The 25975-nt window shown below is 41.9% G+C and overlaps 1 protein-coding gene across 1 annotated transcript in view; it reads left to right on the plus strand.

Annotated features, from left to right (window-relative positions):
- sgcz (sarcoglycan zeta) overlaps nt 1-25975 on the plus strand; it is an 864473-nt gene that overhangs the window by 462648 nt on the left and 375850 nt on the right. The gene's annotated exons all lie outside the window — the stretch shown is intronic.

Below are 25975 nucleotides of genomic sequence, written 5' to 3' on the forward strand. Positions count from 1 at the left end.
GATCAATACAACCATGAGTGATTTTATGCTAAATGACATAAAATTGCTTTCAAACTTATAACAGTTGTGGCAGAGATTGGGAAAGTGAAATGCTTGTCTCTAGTAAGTGTTTGATAGCATTCTTAAGCGTGCACCCTGCGTGAAAGGTTGCTTTCCGTTACTCTCATTGATATCTGTGCTATCTGACTGATCTCAGTTAAACCTTGACAGAATTTTTTAAAGGAATGAAATGCCATCGAAATTTTACAGGGAAAAATTGGCAACCACTTTTCTGGAGAGTCATAATAATGGGTGGCATGATGGTACAGTGGTTAGCACTGCTGTCTCACCACGCTAGAGACCTGGGTTCGATTCCTGGTTTGGGTCACTGTCTGTGCAGAGTCTGCATGTTCTCCCCATATCCATGGGGGTTTCCTCCAGGTACTCTGGTTTCCTCCCACAGTCCAAAAGATATGCAATTTAGATGCATTGGCCATGCTAAATTCTCCCTTGGTGTACCCAAACAGGTGCCAGAGTGTGGCGACTAGGGGATTTTCACAGTAAATTCATTGCATTGTGAATGTAAGCCTACTTGTGACACTAATAAAAACAAAACTGAAAGCTACATTTTTACAAACTCCAGCTTTATTTGCAATCTGTATTCCTATCCTCCAATTCTGCAATCATATTTGAGGGAGACTTTAAAGCATCACGTAGAAACAATTCAATAGTCTTTGAAACAAATGTGAAGAAGAATTTAATTACATGCAAAACGTATTCTTCAATTGATAGTCATAAAATGGCAGATATTAAGAACACAACATTTCAGCTGAAACTACAAATAATGCTATGGCATAATACAAGAGTCCTCAGAAATGACCAGCTATTTTTCCAAAGTGGCGCAGTTTGTTCAGGCTTGTACTTGGGTTGGATTTCCATATAAATTATGACAGGATGGGAATGAACTTAATAATGCAGTACATGTATCATTCTTAGCTTGTATCAGATAATTATTTAAACAGTTTTTAATTTATACTGATTAATTATACAGTGCGATTCCATTCACAGTGTTTCCATACTAATAAGCTCACTCTTTATATTTAAATAATTGTCCTCTGTTGATTTGCAATGCTGGATTGAGCATAAGTTTGCAGTCAAACTGTATTATTACAATACAAGCTCTAAACATTTTACACTCTGAGCTTAAATACATTTTTTTTATTTGAAAGCAGGTGCAAGCAGAGCTCCTTCTCATGTGTTTTGGGTGACATCACGTATTGTATGGCTTTAATATCCTGGTTTTATCAATGCATTTATGACTACTTTGCACAAGCTGCAACAGTTTGCATATTGTACACTCAGTGATATAAGGGGATATTAAGGGATCCACTCATAGAAGAAAGAAGAGATCTTTCAACAAACAACATGTTTCAGGTCTGATTGATAATGTAGGTGACAGTCAGGCAGGAGGGTGGCCAGTAGAGACCTTCCCATCATCCCACATCCGTACTGATTATATTAGTGGGCAATCTTCCTGCCCTGTTTTCAGCTTAGGCCTAGAATGCCTATTTAAGGGCTTTGTCTCACTGTCACTGGCATTAACTCAGCAATAGGCAGAGAACTCACCATATATAGAGCACTCAGTGCCTGATTCAGGGACCAGGCATTGGGAAGGGAGTTGATGGTCCCACTGAAAGCCTTCCCTCTGTCCTTGCTGCTGACCTGCTCTTGTGAACTCAACCCAATCACCTCCTTCCACAATCACTCACCACTGGCCTGGTATCCAGCAATGATCCTCAGCCAATGGTGAGTGCCATACCGATAGTAACCACCACCCCTCCATTGATGTTCAGGTGAGCATAGGCCTCTGCTTAACTAGCTGCTATCTACTCCGGGGGTCCTTGATCCTGGGGAAGGCCTGCTGGTGGCCTGTCAAGTGTCTTGCTGCAGTGAGCCTTCCTATAAGAAGTGACGTGGGCCAAGATCCCTGTCACCAACACAAAATTCCAGCCTGTGCCTCAGGTGCTGCATGATTTCGGGCGTCAGTTGTGCAGGATTTTGGTTAGTTGTCTGTTATTAATTAAGCAGCAGTAAATTGATTTTTTTTCTCTTAAAAATCACACTAATGGCTGAAGTTTATAGCCGATGTCTGAATGAACTGAAGCATGACAAGTATTAATGTATTTTGCTCATGTAATTTTTATTTTATTGTTTCGGATCTTAAAGTTGAGGGGTGACATAATTGCTATGTTTACAATGATATTCACATTCAATATAGGGAAGCTTTTTTTCTGAAGGAACACAGAATGATATGCCATGATCTTAAAATTAGAGCATGGAGTGAAATCAGGAGGCACTTGAAATGTAAAAGAATTCCGAAACCTCCGTAAGATTGTAGATGCTGCTTCAAATTAATTCCTCTAAATTGAGATTGTGAGATAATTTCCAGGTAACACTGTCAAGAGTCATGGAGCAAAAGCGAAAATTTAAAGTTGAGATTTATCATAAAATCCCTACAGTACAGAAGAAGGTCATTTGGCCCATTGAGTCTGTACCAACCACAATCCCATCCAGGTTCTATTCACATGCCCCCACACATTTACACTGCTAATCCCCCTAACACTAGGATCAATTTAGCCTGGCTAATCAACCTAACCCACACATCTTTGGACTATGGGAGGAAACCGGAGACACGGGGAGAAATTGCCATACAGACAGCGACTTGAGGATGAAATTAAACCTGGGTCCCTGGCGCTGTGAGGCAGTGGTGCTAACTACTGTGCCACATATATTAGCCATGATCTGAATGGCAAAAACAGTTCAATGGGACAGATGACCCCATTCACATGTTTCTATTTTCCTCTTATTCTGCTTTAGCTGCGGCTAATTCAACATGGAAACAAACTCTATCTGTTAGTTATTCACTAGTTTGGAAAATATTTATGTAGATTTGTTCGTTGTGAAATATCTATCTATGTTAGTTACGAAATATCTATCCATATATGCAAACAGATATAAGAATACAATGTATCAAAAGTGATCTGCCTACACAGTGTCTATAATACTTTTTCCAATGAGAACAGAATATGCTTCTTTTCGGTTGTTGCTTATTGGATATTCTGCATTTTTCAATCCCACTTAAAAAACAAAGTGGAATGATAACTGGTAAATGACAGATGGAGCAAATCCTGTGAAAAATGACAGAAAAGTGTGGGGTCTATGTAGATATTCTCTCTGAAAGTAGTGACTTAGGGGGGATTTCTCCATTTTGACTCTGTGTGGTGCCGGCAGGCAGCTCTGGCAGAGCTTGTGCCACCAAAGAGAACGGCGAGATGCCACACCACACACTATGCTTGGAATCTTATTAATTAAGCATGGGTGATTTCCCTTCTGACCCTCCTGACAGGCTGTCAGCTCATCCGTCTGACCACCCAGCGTTCAACGGTCCCAGCGCCACATTTAAACACCAGACAAAGCACTTATTTCACTCTCTTTCCTGCCCACTTGCTTTCACCAGACTGTGCAGGATGTCAGCTACCCAAAAGGAAAAGGCGAACAGCCTGAAGAGGAGGTCTTATTTCTTGATTTAACAACCTCCTGCGCCCATCATCTGTAAGGCAACCCTGACCCACTTGGACCTCTACCCACTGCATCGCAAATCTTCACCCATCCCCTTCCAGTAAACCATGTGATATCCCTTTGACCTGCCTTGTTTGTGAGCTTTTCATACATCCTTGTGAGAATCCAGCTATCCTCCCCCTTACCTCTGCCTTCCATTGTTTGTCTTCTTCATCCACCTCCTTGTTCCTCTGACTGACATTGTGAGCCCTCACCTCATCTTTTCCCTTGCAAAGACTAACTTCTACATTGGCCCACTTGTCTTTGTCAGGCCACCGCACTACACCGCCCCACCTCCCTCGAACTCATCTCACATTCCACCCCTGGTTGGACATCAGACCTTTGTTGCTGTGGCTGCATGAATTCCACAGTGCTGTCCAGATAGACACGTGTGTGTTGCACTGTGGTGAGGGAGACTTCTCCCCAACCCCAGGCACAGTCCTGATCTGAGATTATTTCACAGCAGGGTCCTTGGGTCCAGCAGCGTGGTGCAGTTTCTGAAGGCCAGCTCAGCATGGAGATGGGGAGCATGAACCAGTGTGCCTTGGCAGAATGGCGTACAATGCATCAGGAACTAGCACTCTGGCAGAAAATTGTTGCACTCACCTCCAAGAGCCTTGCCAACTGAAGACCACCTGGTGCACTCTATTCTTTAGTAATCGGGTTTGATGTCAGCATGATGTATCATTGGTTTGACACAAGAGTGAAAGACCTGACTGATTCCTAGCGTTCAGCTGTTTTAACAAACATTCATGAGATGAAAATGAATGAAAATGGCATTCATGCCACCTGCCAATGGGAAGACCAACCTGTCATTAATCCACCATTGGGACAATTACAATGGAACTTTATGTTGCTAGGTTTCCAACTTTTTGGCTCCTGCTAGATTTTCCACTCCTACTCATCATCAAATCCACCGCAGCCACGATGGGAGAATTTTGCCACTAGAAACACAGAATGAAAGGGCCGAATGCTCTGCCACCACTGCCAGTGAGAGTGGAGAATTTGGCGCTCAGCCAAATCTCCATTCACCGCAGCGGGACTGGAGAATCCCAGCTGCAAGCAAAGTTCACCGTTTCTTATATAAAAATACATGTCATGACAGCATAGATTTGATTCTTTTCAATTCTTTCAAATTGAAATTACGTTATAGATTTTACCCAAATTATTTAGTCTTTATAGGCATATAACCTGTGGTGGTTCTTGAAGCTATATTGCCATAAAAGGAAGAAGATGGGGAGGCTGATGTGTGGAAGTGAGGGCAGGGTGCACATCACCATTGAAGAACTTTGGAAAGAAGTTCAAACAATCTCTCCAGAGACAGTGGCTTGATGGAAATTCCTGGATCTTAAAGCAAATGGGTGGGGGTTATACATACTGAAATTAGAGGAAAATTACTCTATTTGACATCCCAGAGTTTGTTTGTTTAAATTATACTGACAAGCAAAGGAGAGGGAATGAAGGGAAACAGTTTGTGTTGTGAATATCAGTGAGACTTCTATATCTGTAATGGTGTGCAATGACTGAAAAAGTTTAATCATCTTCCTAGCTCAGCAGAAATAAAAATGTTTTCAGAAGTAGTAACACACTGGAAGACTAATGCACAGAGAAGCAAATAATATTCACTAGCACAGTGGTCAAGCATCATCCTTTGGGATATTATAAGGGACCATGTTCTCTGTTTTAGTTGTCTTAGTTGACAGTAATAACGCCAAATGTCTCATTCTGCAGTGAATGCTAACATTTTGAATTTTGATGTTTATTCCAAATGACCCTCTACCCTGAGCCAAGAGCTTACCTGAGCTCCTCTGCTGGGTTCTGCACCAGTGGGTGCAAATAGTGGGAAACCTATCATGGTTCACGCTGACATGACTGGATAATCTAAAGGGGTGGGGGTGGAATTATCAGGCGTAGAGTCCTGATAATTCTATTTAAATATATTCTCATTGGCCAGAGGCACGGGGACAGTCGTGACAGGAAGTCCCACCAGTGTGATTGGAGTCACCAATAGAACAGATCACGTGAAAACAGCAGCTTTCCTTCTCTAAAGGGCATTTGTGAAAGAATAGGATTTTTACTCCAAACTGGAAGCTTCATATTCACTTTCACAGAAAGTATTTCGAAATAAAATCCCAGTTTACTTTTTACAATTGGATTCAAATTCTCAGACCGCCATGATGGAGTTTTAACTCCCATCTCTGGAATACTAATCCAGGAACAAAACAAATCCAGCAGAGAAGTCCTTGCCAACTGATGCCTACCTTACAACCATTTCATAAAACCTGACAAACTGTGGAGACACAATAAGCAATTATAATGGGCAACCTAAAGAGAAAACGATGGGAAATCTCAGCAGGCTGGCAGCACCTGTAAGGAGAGAAAAGAGCAGATGTTTCAAAACCAGATGATCCTTTGTCAAAGCTAAAAGGCATAAAAAGTGGGAGATATTTATACTGCAAGGTGAGGGAATGAAAGATTCAGTATAATATATCTGCAGGATAAATATCTCCCACTTTCTATGCTTTTTGGCTTTGACAAAGGGTCATCTGCGTTTGAAATGTTAGCTCTTTTCTCTCCTTACAGATGCTGCCAGACCTGCTGAGATTTCCCAGTGTTTTCTCTTTTGGTTTCAGATTCCAGTATCCACAGTAATTTGTTTCTAATTATAATGGGCATGTTTTCTGTGTGTGAAGAGGAAGCAGTGGCTTCAACACAGAGCTGGGTGTTGACGGTGGAGATATGGGAGTCTTTGTATCATAAGTGAGTTCATGAGAATGGCTATCTTCTCATTGTTAACATTTTTGTATATGCTCTCATCATGTTATCATCTTCCTCATTAAGGATCAACTAAGATAGAGTGCTATTTAGTGAACATTATTGCATCTTGCTTAAGAGGATGTAATGCTCAACCTCTGGCAACACAAGTGGTCACTAACACATTCGTTCATTCACCCTTCCCTGTATACCCTTTTGCATACAAAATGTGAAAATATTGCAGTTGAAATGACTCATAAGGCATATCAGCCCCTGGCTTGAGAGCAAACAGATGATGGTCTCAGTGGTCCTGACATACAGAATAGGATGCGGCAGACTTGTATAAGTTTTGAGGGGCCTCACCTAAAATGTGTGGCAAATAATTGGGGTGGAGCTTGGGTTAGATTTAGTGGTGAATATGCATTTCCGCTTAATCTTTCAATGGCTGTACACAGTGGATCTTGAGCAGCTGTTATGCAATGCATGAAGCTGGCCAAGGAAAGGCCTGAGACAAGAAACAAGACAACAAAATCAGTATTAGCTGACACTGTGACAGGAGTTGGTGCCGCATTCACTGCTGCCTGTACAAAGGAGTCCTTCCCTTAACTGCTGTCTACAACCAACCAAGAAGACTTCAGTAAGAATGGCAGTTGGAAGACCCCGAGTGGCCTCCCAGCAGACTCTCTCTTACTGTTACGATGAGACGTCAATGACTCTCTGCCCTCCTGCCAGCAACCCAATGTCTCAAGTAGCTGAGGCAACAGAAGAAGTTCCTGCACCTGTTTGGGAGATGCTTGGCATGTCAGCATCCTCCAAATATCTGGAAGCCAGAGGAAGGCTGCAAACCTGATTCCAAGTCATGGACAACAAGATCAACAGCTTACCTCCTCACATGCAAGGGAAACACTGCATCACTGGCATGGGAGCTAAGAAGAGTATCCAGCCACACCAGGAGTTCTTGGGTGTTTAGATTGTGTAGATACAAAAGTTGACTTGTTGCACAATAAATCTTTCACTTACTGCTCTTCATTCCCATTCTTGCTGCCCTGTGAGATCTAAACTGCAGCTTGGCCCTGTCAATGGGCTGGAAGAAAAGGACTTAACCATGTTCAGTCACCTCCTCAGCCTTGTCACTGTAAGCTGAGTGCTGAGCAATGGGGTGTGAAATGAAGGTGGTAACATTTGTACTGATTAAAGGTAAGGCTTTTTTGGAAGCTTTCTGAAAGAGCAAAAAGGTCATAGGTAATAACTATTTATTCGGGCCTCCTGTGCTTTCCTCAAGTGCATCTCATTGTGACATGCCGATGGTCATGTGGTCCTTCAACATGCAATGTCTGGTCAGCGGGTTGCTCCAGATCCACACCTTGGAGCAGGCAACACGATCAGTAATGTTCTCATTATCCAATGCCCCCTTGGCATTGTAGAGGGGAAATAGTAGATAATGCAGGGCTTCACAAGATCAATCAGGAGTACATCTTCAGAAGCGCTAAGACCTGCTAAACAGTCACTCTGGCTGACACATATCAGGTCTTGTACTTCTCCTCTACATCCATTGATGGGATCCTGACAGGTGTGAGTAGTTGTGTCTTTGGTGGGTAGCCATTGTCTCTGAGTATCCATCCTTGAAGGCATATGGGGGGTGGGAGTGGGCGGTGGGAATGTGGAAAGGTCCGTCTTTATGACTTGGAATTTTGAAATAATCGTGCTTCATTCCTTAGTGAAGAAGTCCCAAGTGAACCTATCTCCCTTGTGTCTCTGAATAATTGCAGTTTCCTGTGCATCATGACTCTGATCCTCAGTCTCAAAAATGGGCCGGACCAGATTGTAAAGACTCAAAACATACATGTCACTGCAGTCCACAAAGCAGTGCTGAGAGGATCCTGCATGACAACTCTGTACTTACATTTCTCTAAATCTCACCCTTGTATTGATACGTGCTTCATCGTGGTGCTTCAGTGCAGCGCTGGTAGTTCTACATGAATGCAGTAGGTTTCCCTAATCACTCAGCAGCCAATCTGAATAATGGCACAGTGCTTCCAGATTTTTCTACTGCTTATGTGGATCCCAGGTGTGTTTGAGTTCCACAAAGAACATAATTAATGAAATGAGTTTGGACTAGCTATTTATAATGACTTGAAAAATATTCCCCATTTGCTGATTTTCTATTTAGCCTTACTCTACTGCAGCATGAATAAAGTTAGTCAGAAAAACAATCAAAGAATTCACATTACATTTTATTTTTACAAGAAATCTAATTTTCTTGACTACCAGTAATTATTTCCTTGAGAGTCTTTGTCTACAGTAGTTTACTGGCAATACACAGGTGTGCACGAGGAATGTGAGGCCTCCAGTAGCAAATCCCAACATACTCCATGAATGCAAAATTGTGTCAATCAAAAAATTAAAAGTTGTGATCGCAAAATGCTTCCTGCTATCAGGAGCCTGCAGTCTGGTGAGTCTATTTAGCTAAGAGTGATTGCTGTGGGAACTCCCATGAACTCAAGCTGGAGGCATCTCGCAGAGATAATGGAAAACGTTGTTGCAAGCACTTAAAACACCCTGTGCATTGATGAATTTAACATGTTCTTTTCACTTTTTATGTCTTTATTTTGCTTCAGACCTTATTTTGAAAGTAAGTCACCAGCTTTATGAAAAACAACAGCTGAAAGAAAGAAAAAAATTGCACTTCTATAGAGAAAGAATTAAAACAATATATTTTGAGCAATTTGATTTATTTGTTATTTGTCACAGTAGCTGAATGCCTATTTCTATTGAATTTCTTGCTTTATCATTTTATTATTTGCTATATAATGACTGGTGATAACCCTTCTTGAAGTTTAAACTTTAAAGTTTTAAAGTTTATTTATTAATGTCACAGGTAGCCTTGCAGTAACACTGCAATGAAATTACTGTGTAACTCCCCTAGTCGCCTTACTCCGGGTAGTGCCAGTGTACTCAGGTACCCTAAGGGAGAATTTAGCACGACCAATGCACCTAACCAGCACATCTTTGAATAGTGGGAGGAAACCAGAGCACCCTGAGGAAACCCAAGCAGACATGGGGAGAATGTGCAGACTCCACACAGACAGTGACCCAGGCCGGAATCGAACCCAGCTGCCTGGCACTGTGAGGCAGCAGTGCTAACCACTGTGCCACCTTGCTGCCCTTTCTGTTTGGTTGTGATTTGAAATGGTTTAGTAAAATTTGATTAGATAGAAGTGTGACACATATTTTGAAAGTGGAACATGTGTAGCCCATCCCATAAATTCGTATAAATTTGTTCAAACCGGAACAAAGCAGCACCTCGCCAACAACAATGACTGTCACAATGAAACTGAAGAGAAACTGATCCTCTGGTTTCATCTGGATGAGAGCAGGCTGCTTGGCTTGCTAATCACACCCTAATAAATTGGGTGTGATCTTATTGGCCGTTCACACAATGCTCCCGCTGCAGCGAGGTCAGAGAATTAGGCGCCCAGCCAAATCTCCATTCGCTGCAATAGGATTGGAAAATTCCACCAGCATAAATGCCTGTAATATTCCAGCCTCAGAGTTAGTTCATCATCCACAAAGAATAAGAAAGTCTGTGGGCAGGGCATTAGCACCAGGCTCAGGGTAAGTGTGTGGAAGGAGGAGATTGGGGATGGGAGAAAGTGTGCGAGCACTGTCTCTTATCAGAGAACAGTGGATTCAGGAGAAGAATATTTGCTCCTCCACTTTCAGTTAAACTAAGATCTCTTTTGCTTACCATTTTGCTGACTGCCTCCAGTTGACCCTCTGGGGACTTCTGATTTAGTTGCTTGAGGCACGAGGAAAGTAACCATAGCGTGCATTGGCTGAAACATCAGGCTGGAAAATGTGTCTGAACCCCTGGATTGCAGTTTACAATTCACAACTTTCTGACTCAGAAATGAGAACCAGAGCTGACATTGGTTTATGGAGATATCATTTAAGGTACTGTTGACATCTTGACACTGATATATTATGTTTCTGGAGAGTTTCTTTGTTTCTTTATACTTTAAAATATGACGCAGGAAATTAAGTGTGGCATCTGAAATTGGTGACAAAGAAATGTGAGAGATAAAAATCATATATAGCTGCTGCTTTTAAAAAAATATTATTTAGATTGATGAAGGAAGTCACAAATAACAAATAAAGGTTTCAGAAAGCCAAACTCTTTGATGGTACATGAATAGAATTGTACACCATATGATTGTGGTGATATTGTTCAATTGTGACAAGTTGCATTCAGTTGATTTTTCCATAGTCAAGTAGCAGAGGCAGAACTATTTACCTGCATAGAGTAACACACATCTTTGTATCTGCGCTATAATCTTTCACTTGTGTTCTGAATCGAGGGAGGAATTTTCCCATCTCATCGGCACAGGAATCGTAACGGGGGGACGAGGTGAAGTCCATTGACCTCAGGTGGGACATTCCTGTTTTGGGGTGAGCGTGACAGGAAAATGCCACCCAAATGTCTGACCAGATTTTTTTTTACTAATTACTTATTAACCATTTTTGAAGAGAGCCCATTCCATATATTCATAATTTTGGAGAAATCAAATATTTTTAATTTTCCAGTCTTCCTTGAAGCATGCATATTTTGCACTAAATACAAAAATAAAATACTTATATCTGTGTTGTCAGCTCCTTTTAACATTTTAAAGATCTGAATCATATTCTTCCAGATCTTCCTCAGGAAAATTGGGTGGCCTATGCCACCTTTGAGAAACAATTTACTTGCCAGCAGAAATTATCTCGATAAGACTAAATACTGTTAAATCTACTTCAGCAACCACACTCAAAGCCTTGAATTTGGGCTCTTCGATGCCTCTGATGCCAGTACTAGAAGCCCTGAGGCAAGAAAATGGTGCTGCCTTCCCTTCCAGCTACTTTCGGTGTTGCTAGTTCAGCAAGCTATGCTGGGAGCGTTTTAGTATGGGGGTGTCATGTCTATTCCAAAAGCAATAGGACTGCTGCGATCACCACAGAATAATGACAGTGTCACTCAGCCAATTTCTTATTCGAGTGCCAACTTTCCCTTTTATTCAATCAGTTAGAACTTTGCTCACAAGTCTGTTATGTGGTACTGTGTCAAATGTCTTTAAAAATCAAAATGCACCACATCAACGGTATTGCTCTTGAACCTTGTCCAGATAAAAGGGTGTTTCACCTTCTCCCTCAGAGGGAAAAAACAGGATGAAAAGGCATTTGGATTTCACCAGGATTGTGGGGTTCCCAATAGGTGCAGGACTCCATAACTGCACTCATGAAGCTCTGCAAGCCCCTGCATGAGAGTGTACAAGAATTGCAAGGGCTACCATTCCAACAGCATGGAATTGTACAACGATGCCAACAACATAGTGCCAGTGAATGCCCACTAGCCTTGTAGCGATCACATTGCATTCATGCTTTGTCAGTTAATCATGCCTACCATCTTCGGCCTCTACAAAGAACCAGGGGTCACTCCCTGGGGGCAACAATTACCCTAGACTCCTGCCAGATGATCAGCCGCTTCCGCCAAATGACCATGCAAGGACAGCAACATTTATGAAAGCCACAAGAAACCTTGTTGAGCAGACATTCAGCCTGCTCACACAACAATTCTGCTGCATTGGACACTCTGGGGAAGCCCAATAGTAGACACCAGAGTGAACGTTCATATTTATGATAGCCTGCGGCGTTCTCTGTGACATTGCCACAATAAGGGCACAACTACTGGCTCCAGAAATTTGGAGGTGCTTGGGAGGAGGAGGAGGTGGGGAAGATTAATCCTTACTTCCTTGCTTCAGATGGGCTGGCAGAGGGCATGTTGTCAGACTACAGTTGCAATAAAACTGTTTTCCCCAGTCATCACCATTCCCCATCATTATATTCACCTGAAATGCCTCATTACTGTTACCCTTTCCCCAGCCCCAATCCTTTAGCTACCATCCCACAATAGCAACCACTCAGAAAACACCTCTCATTAAAATCTTTAGCCAAAAACACACCCAATTATACTAAAAGTACATTATTTTGCTCCGTGTATTCCTCTGCAGCTGTCTTCCTGTGCCTTTGCCTATACTAGTGCTTTCTCACACTGCTGTGCTTGCATTTTGGTTGATAGAAGGCAGCTGACTTTCACTGCAAGAGACTGCCGATAATCTTACAGGACACCTCAGCAATGGTAGCAGTCTGTGCAGTCTGGCTGAGAGGCAACAGCAAGGGCCAAGCCAAGGTGGTATGATAGCAATGGGAACACAAACTCTGTTATCAAAAGCAGTCTTATGCTCCATGTTGCCACGGTCACCCGCAAGGGGCAGTTCCCTAATCCTAATAATCTGTTAGGGGACAGCTTCCTGTACTGTGATGAAAGCCTACAAACCCCATTGAACATTGATGGCAGCAGTCTGAATCCACATGGTTGCAAGCATGGATCTCATGGCCCGTGTCTGTGTTTTCACAGCAACATGGAGATGTTGGGTGGCTTCTGTGCTGCAGTGCAAACTGAGACAGTGACTACTGGATGCATTAGAAAGAGTTTTTTTTAAATTGGAGACACTGGGGCTGTGAATTCCATTTCGCTCAGTTTTCAGCATCATGTGTTAATGCAGGTTGAATATGCATGATAGCAAGAAAATGTCTTTCTTTAACTCCACAGTTTTAGTGAGGTTAGTACCAGAGAGCGCTGCTGGCATGATCATGGAATAACTGAAGTGCGACTTGCAAATTTTCAGGGGCTGTATTCCTATCCTTATCCTGACACCAACGTTTCCTCAACTGTGTCGCTTAAAGGGACTATAGTCTTATTACATTTAATCATTGGGATTGATCTGCACGATGGTGAAAACAATTTCTCCTGAGGTGTCAACTCAATGTCTTCCTCAATCAGCTATTTGAAAACTTGCCTTGTTCATGTAACAATCTAACAACATTTCCTTTCCTCTTACCATCGCTCTCTGTAACCTGGGCTTTCCAAGGTTCAGTTCGTGTTGACATCAGATTCCTGGCAATTTGGAATTTCAGGCAGGTTATCAAAATCTCTCAACCAGTAAAGTGAAAAGAAATATTCAAGCAAAGGCAGCTGTTTCCTTTTCTATTTGTCAAAAACAAAATCTACAATCTTTATGTATTTAATTTTTGTTCATGTGCATTATCTGCTCTCAGTGCACTGTAGTGTTTCTTTATACGTTCAGAGGAATCCTTTAGGATATGTAGCCTGTGAGACTGGTTCTTACTTTCTCCTTCCATCCTTGTGTTTTTTTCTCTCTGCACTCTTATTCTCTCTTTCTGTGCTTTGCAACTTTTTTTTTCTCTGTTCCCTGAATTTAGCGGTGGGGTGCATGAGTTGTTAATGGGTGTATCCACAAGTGGACACTAACTTCATAAGATATAGGAGTAGAATTAGGCGGTTCAGCCCATTGAGTTCACTCCGCCATTCAATCATGGTTAATATGCTCCTCATCCCCATTTTCTTGCCTTCACTCCATAACCCTCCAACCCAATACCAACTAAAAATTAAGGATCAACAGATACACAGTACATGAGAAACGCAAAAAGGTGCATAAGTGGAGAAATAGCTATGAAACTGGTTGGGGGATACTTTTCTCCAGTGTTAATCTCAGCAGAATTGTGAGGTCAGTGAAAGAGAATTCTCTATTGTACTGTATACCAGACCTGCTTTTGACACAAAACTATGGAGACTCACAACTATGGAATAGTTATGAAAGTGGCTGAAAGATAGACAACAATAAGTATTCATCAAAGAAACCACTCTCTGAAGCAGAAATATTAATGCTTGTTTCTCTCTTCACAAATGCTGCAAGATCTGCTAGTTTTTCTGGCATTTTCTTGAGTTATCAAGGCCAGTCAGCCTTTGGCTAATTCAGTGGAACTTTTTAAGGAGACAGCAAGGAGAACTGATGAGGGTAACACATTAAATGTACTTTATGTGGATTTTAACAATGTTTTTCACAAGGCCCCACATGGCGGATTAGTTAAAAAATTAAAACCTTATGTGATCCAAGGGAAAGTGGCAAGTTGCTTCCAAAATTGAATCAATGGCAGGAAGAGTTATGGTCGGTGGGCGTTTTGTGTCTGAAGACTGTTCGCAGCCTGATTCTGGAGAGCTCAGTATCCTTGATGTGACATTCTACAAGCCATTAGTTCCTAGCTCTTTAGGAATAACTTTAACAATACCCTCATTCTGGATGGCTTCAGAATTCATGGTAGTGGCCATGGTCTCAAGCATTTGTCATCATCCTCTGTCTACTGTATGGTAACATGCAAACCATGATCCCTCTGAACAGAGCCATCACAGACTATCCTGATCCCCAACACCCTCCCCATCCCTAACCCTCAAATCCCGATGGCCAAAGAGAAAATGCTGGAATCTCAGCAGGTTTCGCAGCATCTATAAAGAGAGAAAAGAATTGATGTTTCAAGTCCAGATGACCCTTTGTCAAACCCTCAAACCCCAATGTCCAACAACTCCCACAATCCTCTGACTCCCATTCTTTGACCATTAGCGAGGGAAGGCTGGGGTGGTTGTTTAACCAAGTGTCTTCTTCTTGTGGCAGATGAGGGATGACTGAATTGTGAGGCCAGCAATTAGCATATCCAGCTCATTCCTGAAGAGCACCTTGTTTCTCCCAGGTCACAAGAGGTGCAGAGCCGAGCAGCCTTTAATTGAGATCTGCCGTTACACTCGAGCACTCCCTGATAATTGGTTTTGGCCTTCAGGGCAGCGTCTCCTCTTTGTCCTCACACCACTGCCTGAGTTTGGATTCCAGTCACACTACAATCATTCTCTCCTGAGTGTAAGGCCCTTCAGGCTGCATAAAGGGAGTTGCAGCCCATTCCTAATTCCCCTACTGTTCCCTGACAGCCCATCCTCTCATGGGACCCTACCTGGTAACTCACCATTACCCCCAGTGCTGAAGCTCTTGTTTTCAACTCCTCCCATCTTCTGGCCAGCCCCTACTAATGGAGGACACTGCCTCAGCTACAATATGGACAGGAAACCAGGAAGGAGGAAACAGGAAGTGCTGCCTACATACCCACCTTCACAATCCCTTTAAAGCAACAGGCACCCCGAAATGGAAGGGAAACACCAGGCCTGCAAGTGACCCCTATGGAGCCATCTCCCTGATATGGCGACTGGGGATCCCCACCCCTGAGTTACACTTATCTGTGTTCTTCAATCATCTCCAGTGCCCCTGAGCATTGCACACCATGGAGGATGCTGGCTGCCTGAGCGCTCACCTCTGAACTCCCCCTCAGAGGTAAAGGCACCTGGTTCATGTTTATGTAAATCTGTTGTAAATGGTGTCAGTGTGACATCACACCAATGCCTGCTGACTCTCCAGTGAGGGGGGAAGTCCGGAAAGAATGCTTGCTAATGACATGCTAATGTATTAAAATTAGTTTCCTGCAGTCACGTGGCATATTTCGCACCACTTGTCCAGCGAGGGGCCGGGAAGATCAGAAACCGGAAACACACTGGCGCAAATCACATTTTCTGGTATTTGAATGCACACTGTCATTTCTGCTGATGGAGAGTGAGGGCTCAAAATCACCCCCATGGAGTTCCAGTCTAAGGTAGGAAAGTAGAAGCAGAATGGCAATCCATTAGTGATTGCCATTTGATGGAAGATTTGGTCTGATGCTTCTATAACAATGTAGTTATTCCAATCATTAACATTTTACTGAGCTGAACAAGACTAAACAATGAACATTTGTAAATAAACTGAACACTATAAGAGAATTTCATAGCTTTTTTTCTTTTCTCAGAATTAATTGTGTTTTTTTTTAGGCAGTTGTATGTTCTGTCTCTATCTTGTGGATTTGATATTCATCGTTCTTAGTGATGAGTTGGCATGCTGCCCAGGTGATGTTATGCTTATTGCTCCTGGTATTGTAGGTTTGGTGCTTGATGCCACTGATGTTGTGTCACTTGCTGGTAATGCTAATTGTTGATGTTGTTCTGCTTGTTGGTCATGCTGTTGATGTTGTCTCACTGGTTACTGATATTGCTAGTGGTGTTGGTAATTTTGTCTGTTCCAGCTTAGCTGTAAACTGACTATGGACTTCTCATTTGCTTACTAATTTCAGTCTCAGTGCTGGATATGACCTTGTATTCTCAGCTTCACCTTTGCTGGGTTCCAGATTTCGTGATTGGATTCTGCACACATTGTTTGTCCTTTCAATTGCTCAGGCAGTAATTTAGCATGCTTGTTCAAGTGTTGACCTCCTTGATCAGTGAATTGCATCAGTGAATTGCTTTCTTACTTCCTTTGGTCACTTGGAGGAGATATCTTGTTTGACAGAATTATCCTATACTTTCTCCAATTCAAAGACTCCGCAGGAGATTTCTTATCAGCCTTGGAAGATGTTGCTTGGAGTGACAATAGGCAAGATTCAGGTCTTTCATTGTAGCTCAGCATTGTGTGAGTCAAGCATTTCGACTCTCTGGATGTGTTTCTCAATAAATCTGTGTTCCCTTGGGACGTGTGCTGATCAGTTGATGATTTTGAACTCATACTGTTCAGCAAATCAGTAATCTCAGCAAATCCCTTAAACTCTCTGGAGGGGAATTGGGTTCCATTATCACATATTACTCTTTCCGAAATACTTGCTCAGCAAGCAAAACTCATACCGCTGAGTTGATTGCAATAGGTCTCACATCTTTCACCTTTTGAATAAAAGGGAAACATGAGTGGTAGTCTGCAACTACCATTCTTGGGTGTGTGTAAATGGCTATCTCTTTTCACTGTGTATTTCTGTACTCCTGGCACACATTGCATGTACATGCTACTATTCTTTCTGTGTCTTTGTAGACGCCAATCAAGTACCCAGCTGATCTGGCTCAAAGCATGTATTTCATTTCCAAGTGTATGTTCCAGAGAAGTTCTCTGCAAAATTTTGTGTATGATCATTCCGGATCCATCATCTCCTATCATCTCCTAGTGACATGTCATCTCAGATAATCTAAAACAACCGTATTGCTGGCTGTCCTTGCCATATCTTATCAGGCCATTCATCAATAAACTTGTTTAGAGAGCAGCTATAACTTTCTGGCTATGTTCATGTGGTGATGGATCTTTACACTGAGATTCTTTAATTTCATGGTTTACTGAGATAAACTGCAGCTCAATGCATTTGCCCAACCCCTGGATAGCAGGGCCATCTGCTTCAGTGATGTAGAACATACACTGATCATCTTTGCCTTTCTGTATTCCTCTAATTTGGGTTGTTCTCAGCTGTTGAATGTCTGTTCCAGCATATGTTGTTAGCATGATATTGCTCAGCTTTAGAGTACCCATGGTGCCCATTTTTCTTCAGATTTTCCAGAAATAACTTCTGGTATAATCTGAGTGTGATGATGTTATTCTATGCTCCAGTATCAAGTTTCAGCTTCAGATTTATTGCCATGGGCTTATTTCTCATCCTATTTCTAATCAGAATGGTTTTATAAATTTCTTTTCTCTAGGAATTGCTGTATTTTTTAAAATTATTCATTTATGGGACATGGGCATTGCTGGCTGGCCAGCATTTATTGCCCATCCCTAATTGCCTGAATCCAGTTGAGAATCAACCACATTGCAGTGCCTCTGGAGTCAAATGTAGGCCAGACAAGGTACAGACGGCAGATTTCCTTCCTTAAAAGAACTCAGTGAACCAGATTGGTTTTTCCAACAATCAACAATGGTTTCCCAGTCATCAGTAGATTCTTAATTTTAGATTTTTTAAATTCCACCATCTGCCGTGGCAGGATTCAAACCTGAGTGCCCAGAACATTAGCTGAGTTTCTGGATTAATATCCTAGCAATAAAATCACCTCTCCTGGCCATTTTGTGCTGTTGTATGGTTCCTTGCCTATTGTGTTCCCAAACGCATTGACATCTTCCAGGATATGGACATTTTGGTTTCTTTCACTTCTCATTTATCCTGTTGCAGTGTCTCTCATTTACCATTTTGTGTCCTCATTCTGCACATATTTTCCCACTGATTTGGCTTTCAACAAGTGCTGCAATGGCGGATGCAGGACGTATGCTGAATTTTTCAAAAGGAATTTGTCCAGATTGGTTGTTGCTATCGTCTTCACTTAGCTCCCAGCTGCTAAACAGTTGTAACCCTTTATTTCCTGCCTGCAAATTAATGTAGCTTACCCTTTGTTCTTCAAATGATAATACCATTCAGAGGCTGGGAATTCTGCAGAGAATAACTCATCTCTTGACTCCTAAAGCCTGATCACTATCTACAAGATACAACCCAGGACTGTGATGGAATACTCTCCACTTGGATGGATGAATGCAGCTCCAATAACACTCAAGCTCAGCATCATGCAGTACAAAGCATCATACAGTATAATATCAAGGATTAGACTCTGAGCAGTGTAGAGGATCAGAAGGACCTTGGGGTCCAGCTCCACAGGACTCTTAAATCGGCCTTGCAGGTAGAGGATGTGGTCAAGAAGGCGTATGGTGTACTAGCCTTCATTAATCGAAGGATTGAGTTTAGGAGTCGGGAGATAATGCTGCAGCTTTATAAGACCCTAGTCAGACCCCACTTGGAGTACTGTGCACAGTTCTGGTCAGCTCATTACAAGAAAGATATGGAAGCAATTGAAAAGGTGCAGAGGAGATTTACAAGGATGTTGCCTGGATTGGGTGGCATGCCTTATGAGGATAAGTTGAGGGAGCTAGGTCTTTTCTCCCTGGAGAGACAAAGGATGAGAGGCAACCTGATAGAGGTTTATAAGATGTTGAGAGGTATAGGTAGGGTGGATTCTCAGAGGCTATTTCCCAGGGCTGAAATAGTCGCTACAAGAGGTCACAGGTTTAAGGTGCTGGGGAGTAGGTACAGAGGAGATGTCAGGGGTAAGTTTTTCACTCAGAGGGTGGTGAGTGAGTGGAATCGGCTGCCGTTGGTGGTGGTGGAGGCAAGCTCTTTGGGGTCTTTTAAGAGACTTCTGGATGAGTACATGGGACTTAGTGGGATTTAGGTAGGCCTAGTAGGTAGGGATATGATCAGTGCAATTTGTGGGCCGAAGGGCCTGTTTGTGCTGTAGTGTTCTAAGTTCTATGTTCTAAGCAGCCTGCTCCTTTCGCACCCCATCCACCACCTTCAACACTCATTCTTTCTGCTACTGACTCTCAGTGGCAACAGTGTGTACCACCTACAAAATTCACTGCAGCAACTCATTCAAAGGCTCCTTCCAAAATCCAAATCCTCAAACATTACCACCTAGATGGGCAAGGACAACAGATACCTGGGAACACCACTACCTGCAACTTCCTCTCCAAGCCGCTCTCTAGCCTGACCTGGAAAGATATTGCCATTTCTTCACAGTTCCTGAGCAAAATTCCTGGAAATCTGTCCCTAACAATGATGTGTGCACCCTCATCACATGGACTGGAGCAATTCAAGAACACAGCTCGCAATTACCTTTTTAAGGAACGGATATTACCAATCCTATTACCTAATTTGGGATGGGTAATATATGTTGGCCTAGCCAGCGACACTAACATCCCATGAAAGAATAAATGAAACAAAAGGTTCCCATAAGGAAGCTACTGTACTTTAATTTAAACTTCTCAGATATCTTGAAAATGTCACCAGCTTCCTAGTTCATCATGGCCTGGAGCTATGCCTACATTGCCGTGATGGCAATTTTGTTTTCACACCATTCGCTTAGTTTTTCTCTCTATGGCACTAACTGAGGTTGATATAATCTAATTCTATGTTAAATTAGTTTAAATGTTTGCATCTTTATTCAGAGACGACCTGCTGCCACCATGCTCGCGGCGCGGGCTCGTTGGGCCGAAGGGCCTGTTTCCCGTGCTGTGTTGTTCTTTGTTCATGCTATGTCTTATGTTGCTTGTAAATTAGAAATAATCACACTCTACACTCAAAATGCTGGATCTTTAAGAGTGTATGCCTTTCAGCTTTCTGCGTGGCTAATGGACAGATCAGTTGCTTTTTTACTTGGCATGTGACTGCAGAAATATGGCACCCCGGAATATATAATCACATAATTAGTTTCTAGTTCTTTATGAATAATATAACAATGTAACAATATATAACAATTAGGATCCTTCTATTTCCTCAGTATGTCTTGCTCCCCCCTCCTGTCAGGACTGTATCAGCCACCAACCTCTGTTTCCCAAACCCTGCTTTCTGGAGAGATTGGGCTTATAAAAGATGGTGGAGATTCTACACTGACAAAGCAAATATCGCAGAAACAGTGCTGATCTGCCAAAACCAAGTCTGCCATTTCTTTTTGAAAGCAGAATCCTGTGGATGCTGGAAATCTGAAATAAAAAGTGAAAACGGTGGAAACTCTCTACGTCAGGTAGCATCTAGGGAGAGAGAAATTGAGTTAACATTTCAGATCTGTGACCTTTCATCCACCTGGTAAAAATTAGAAATGTGATAGGATTGCAGCAAGGGATGGACGGGACAAGGACAGCAGTATGGTCTGTGATGGGGCGAAAGATGGGAAAGACTGAAAAACAGAGGGGCCAAAGGGAATGTCACAGAACCACAGAATACTACAGTGCAGAAGAGGCCCATCGAGTCTGCACCGATGCGTGGGAGGCCCTGATGTGCCCATCTAATCCCACTTGCCAGGACATGGCCCATACCCTTGAACATTATGGTGTGCCAAGTTCCCATGTCGATGGAGCAGAAAGCAACAGATGATGTTTGTAGAGTAGGTGTGCTGCTGACTGAAAGGAAACATAAGAGAAAAACCCAAACAAATTAAAGGAAAGGAAATGTTTTCATTCATAGAAAATATTTTTCTGCCATTTCCCATTGACTTCTCTCAGTCTTCTGCCAAAAGGGGTTGGATTTTCATTGCCGATCCATTTTATTTGACAGTCCCCAACAGAAAATCAATGATCTTAATAGTTTCAATAGGTGTTTAAGCCTTACGCTTCCAGTGCACATTCTGATTCTACTCATGTTGGCAGAGTGAGAAAGTCAATCATTTTAGAATGTGACAGGTGGAGCTTGGTTGATTCTCTGTTGTAAGGTCATTGACTTTTAAAGGCATGATTCATCTGAGTTAGGGAACTGCAGAGAGGCAAACGTTACATCTCAGTGGGTGGTGGTGAAACAGCACAGCGTTACAATTGACATAACTGGTGATTAAAATTCCAGAAGATTGCGATTAGGTAACAACACAATAGGCTGTGGCATTTGATTCAAAAGTCAAATTTTTCCATTTCCCAGATTTCAGGGCAATGAAATTTTCCAGCAGTTCTAAGCCAAATAGGTGACTTCTCTGTTCCCTAACATTCAGGCTCCCACTATTTCAGTCATCTGTGAGTTTCAGCTGTTTTATCAAGCTTGACATCCTTGTTGTCATAGCTTCAGAATAAAACTGTATGTGACATATGCATAGCATATGCCTGCCATGAGTAAAAAATGAAATGCCAGTCTAACTGGTTTGTGCATGCTCTTATTTCTATCTTATGTTATGAAAACAAAGGGAGACATGAAGTCTTCTGACAAATGTTACTTTTTCACTGTCATAAAATCCAACTACAGTGACAAACTAATGCAAATTAGCTCAAGGCCTCATTCCTTTCTACCTGTGATACTTCAAAATGTGTGCCTGAGTATTTATTATCCATTGTCTGACTCTTACTGCAAGTCTAACCCAGCCTGCACACCATTATTGATGGCAGAGTATTTGAGGCCCACCTCGATTCTCCGGGACTTTGGCCCAGTTGTTTTGTGTAATGTTAGGTCCTTTGATCATTATTTCTCACACTTCCACCACTTCCCTCCCACTCCCAAGTCCCACTCATACCAATTCATGTCACATACCGCCACCCTTTTCTCCTTATAGCCCCTTCCCCTTACACCTGCCATGCCAGTATCCACCATCGGCAGACCTCAAGAGCCATGTTAAAATGAAATAAAGTAAAGGTTTTTGTATCTATTACAGTCTTCACTATAAAAAAATACTCCCATTCATGAAAGCACATTCAGAGATTTGAAAGCATCTTGAGTGCTTAATTCCTTTTCAAAACAAATAGACTTGCATTCATTCACATCAAAACCTGCTAGTCATTCAATAATTTATTTGAGCTGTAAATCAAACTATGAACTAACAACCCCTTGCTGGGATAATTATAGGTTGTGAAAAACAACCAAGTATTAATAATGACATAAAGATAGCCCTTGGGGTTATGCCTACAAACAGCTATTGTAACTGCTGGAACAGATTTTTTTCAACCCTCACTGACACAGGTAGACTTCTTAATTTTTAAAGAGTTAGATATTTAAATAATACACAGCTTGACAGTTTTAGACACATAATCCACCCTGCATCAGCATTTATATCTCTTCCATAACTTTGTGACTCTTATACTGCAGGATAAAGCCCCTTGCTCCATTGAAAATAGGATCTGTTTGAATTTAGCACTGAGTTCGAAAGCCCTTTCTGATCTCTGGTTTCTAATCTGTGTAAATTATGCCTTGCACCCTTTCCCTACCAGCAAATGGGAGACATAATAGCACAGTAGTGTTATCACTGGGTGAATAGTCCAGAGATCCATGATAGTCTAGGAACCTGGGTTCGAATCTCACCACCATAGATGGTGAATTCAAGAAAGAATCTGGAATTAAAAGTCTCACGATGACCATTGTTCCATTGTCAATTATTGTAAAAATCCATCTGACTTACTAATTCCCAGTAAAAAGTCTGACAACACCAGGTTTTAGTCCAACCTATTTATTTGATAACATACTCGCAAGCTTTCGGGTTAGCCCCTTCGTCTTTTACTGTGTTTACGCCAGTCCAACGCCGGCATACCCACATCATTACTAATTCCCGTCAGCAAAAGAAATTTGTCATTCTTATTTGATTTGGCCTATAGGTGACTCCAAACCCACTCTTAAATTCCCTCTGAAATGGCCTAGCAAGCCACTCAGTTGTATCAAACTGCTAAAAAGTCTGAAAGAAATGAAATTGGATGGGCCACCAATTGTCGGACTGAGGCACCAAAAACGACAATGGCAAACCCAGTCTGATTGACCTTGCAAAGTACTCCTTGCTAACATCTGGGGGCATGTGCTAAAATTTGGAGAGATAGCTCACAGATTGGTCAAGCCAGAGCCTGGCATGGTCATACTCACTGAATCATACTTGACAGATAATGTACGCGAGATCACCATCACTGTGGCAAGTTCAACCCAGCAGAGGTGGCCACAGTTAATTGGGTGACAATTAGAATTTTAAAATAACTTATTGGCCAGAATTTTACCAGCCAGCCTGCCATGGGAATTGAAGCAGGTGAGGGGCAGAGCGTGGGAAGGTCCATTGACCTTGGGCGGGATTTTCCGGTTACAGGACGAGCGAGGCCATAAAAGCCTGCCCATAGATTCATTGTGATCCACCTCTTAGAAAGGTCACATTATAAGAGATACTGTGCACACAGTACACTAATTGTACAGGTACTGGTGTGTAAGATCAGCAAGTGGAAGAGGTACAACAAGGGTATGGAGAATTGGCAAGTGGGATGCTCAGCTAATGGGACTCAGGAAAGACAAGTGCAGGCCACAAGCGGCCAAAGGGTGATGTAGTGAACATATCATTGGATTAGCAGAATGGACAGGCAAGTGATAGACGGAATTTAATATTGAGAATGGTGAGGTAATACATTTTGACAGAAGAGCTAGGGAAAGGCAATATACATTTAATGGTATAGTTCTAATGGGTGTGCAGAGATAGAGAAACGTATGGGTGCATTTGCTTCCATCTTTAAAGGTGGCAGGACATTTTGAGAGAATCATTAGCAAAGTATATGGTATCTTTAGTTTTATAAATAGAGAAAGAAGCAGAGAAGTTTTGCTGAACCATCACAAAGGTGCGGATAGGCCCCTACTGCAGTTCTGGTCACCACAATTTAGGAAGGATGCGAGGGCCTATGAGAAGATGCAGAAGAAATGTAGCAGAATAGTCCCAGGGATGGGGTATTCAGTTGGAGAATCTAAGGTTGTTCTGCTTGGGGAAATGATAAATAGGACAGATTTGCTTGAAGCGTACAAGATGATGACAGCTAGATGAAGAAAAATATTTCCCAATAGCTGCTGGGAAAAGGATTAAGGGATGTAGATTTAATGAGTTTATTTATTATTGTCACAAGGAGGCTCACATTAACACTACAATGAAGTTACTGTGAAAACCCCCTAGTTGCCACACACTGGCACCTGTTTGGGTACACTCAGGGAGAATTTAGCATGGCCAATGCACCTGGCCAGCAAGCCTTTCAGATTGTGGGAGGAAACTGGAGCACTCGGAGGAAACCCTTGCAGACAGAGGGAGAATGGGCAGTCTCCAACAGACAGGACCCTAGCCAGGAATCGAATCTGGGTCACTGGCATTGTGAGGCAGTAGTCTAACTACTGTGTCACCATACTGCCCCAAGAGATGCAGGATGGCTATGAGGAAGAATTATTTTTATTACTCAGCGAATGGTAATGACCTGGAACTTGGAAGTGAAAACAATCAATAATTCAGAAGGAAATGGAATAGACCCTTGAATGAATTAAACATGCAGGGCAACAAGTTCATTCTTAACAGCATCATTCAACCCTCCTTCTCAAAATGCTATGGTCTGTGCCTTTTTCTCTGAAGACTAAAGTCATAAGTGCTTTGCAAGTGAAATTTGCTTGATGCATTTCACATTTAAGAATAACGATTTGCAACTTAATTACTTGGCTTTTAACTCAGAGCACCAAATGACTAATGAGGAAATTTTCTGGATATTCTGGGAAAAAATGGAGGAAAATTACTAACTAGATAACCCTGATGCTGGTATAATATGCCAAATTGCAAATCTGTTCAACTTCCAAGCTATATGACATACAATGTGGTAGCATAAAAATTAAAATTTAATTATTTATCAAAATGTATGATTGTAGATTACAGTATTTCAGCATATTTATGTTGAGCATTTGCTCTTAGAACAGCACTCATCAGACTGCGCTCTATCTGCACGTTCACTTAGGCGCAACGCTGACACTCAAATAGTAATTGCCTTCTCACATTTCATTGGTTTTAAATGGATGCCAGATACAAGAATGATGTGCTTTTTAATAGCACATCATATTTTCTGACGAAATTTCAATGAATGATGTTAAAATTTTTCAGAACATCCAGAAAATCTTCTCATTAATCATTTGGTGTTTTAGGAGTTAAAAGCCCAGTAATTAAGATGCAAATCGTTATTCTTAAATGTGAAATACATCAAGCAAATTTCACTTGCAAAGCACTTATGACTTTAGTCTTTGGAGAAAAAAGGCACAGACCATAGCATTTTGAGAAATAGGATTGAATGATGCTGTTCAGAATGAACTTGAAATTTCCTCACATCCTACTTGACATATTAAACACCTCTGTTAGACTGACTGCAACTCTTGCACCTTAATAATCTCTCACCATCTGTTCAGAGTAGTTTGAAGACCTGGTTGATCAAATAAAAGCAGATGGCATTTTAATGTAAAAGTGGGGTCAGGCTGGCCTTTTTCTCATACTATAAAGCTCTCAATAAAAGTAGTAGGATTTATTGTTAGTGTGTCAGGCTTCATTAGAAAAGACTGTACATGCACATGATTTTTA

Source organism: Carcharhinus amblyrhynchos, chromosome 1, assembly GCF_965287045.1.
Source record: "Carcharhinus amblyrhynchos chromosome 1, sCarAmb.v2.hapA, whole genome shotgun sequence".
Classification (NCBI taxonomy): Eukaryota; Metazoa; Chordata; class Chondrichthyes; order Carcharhiniformes; family Carcharhinidae; genus Carcharhinus; species Carcharhinus amblyrhynchos.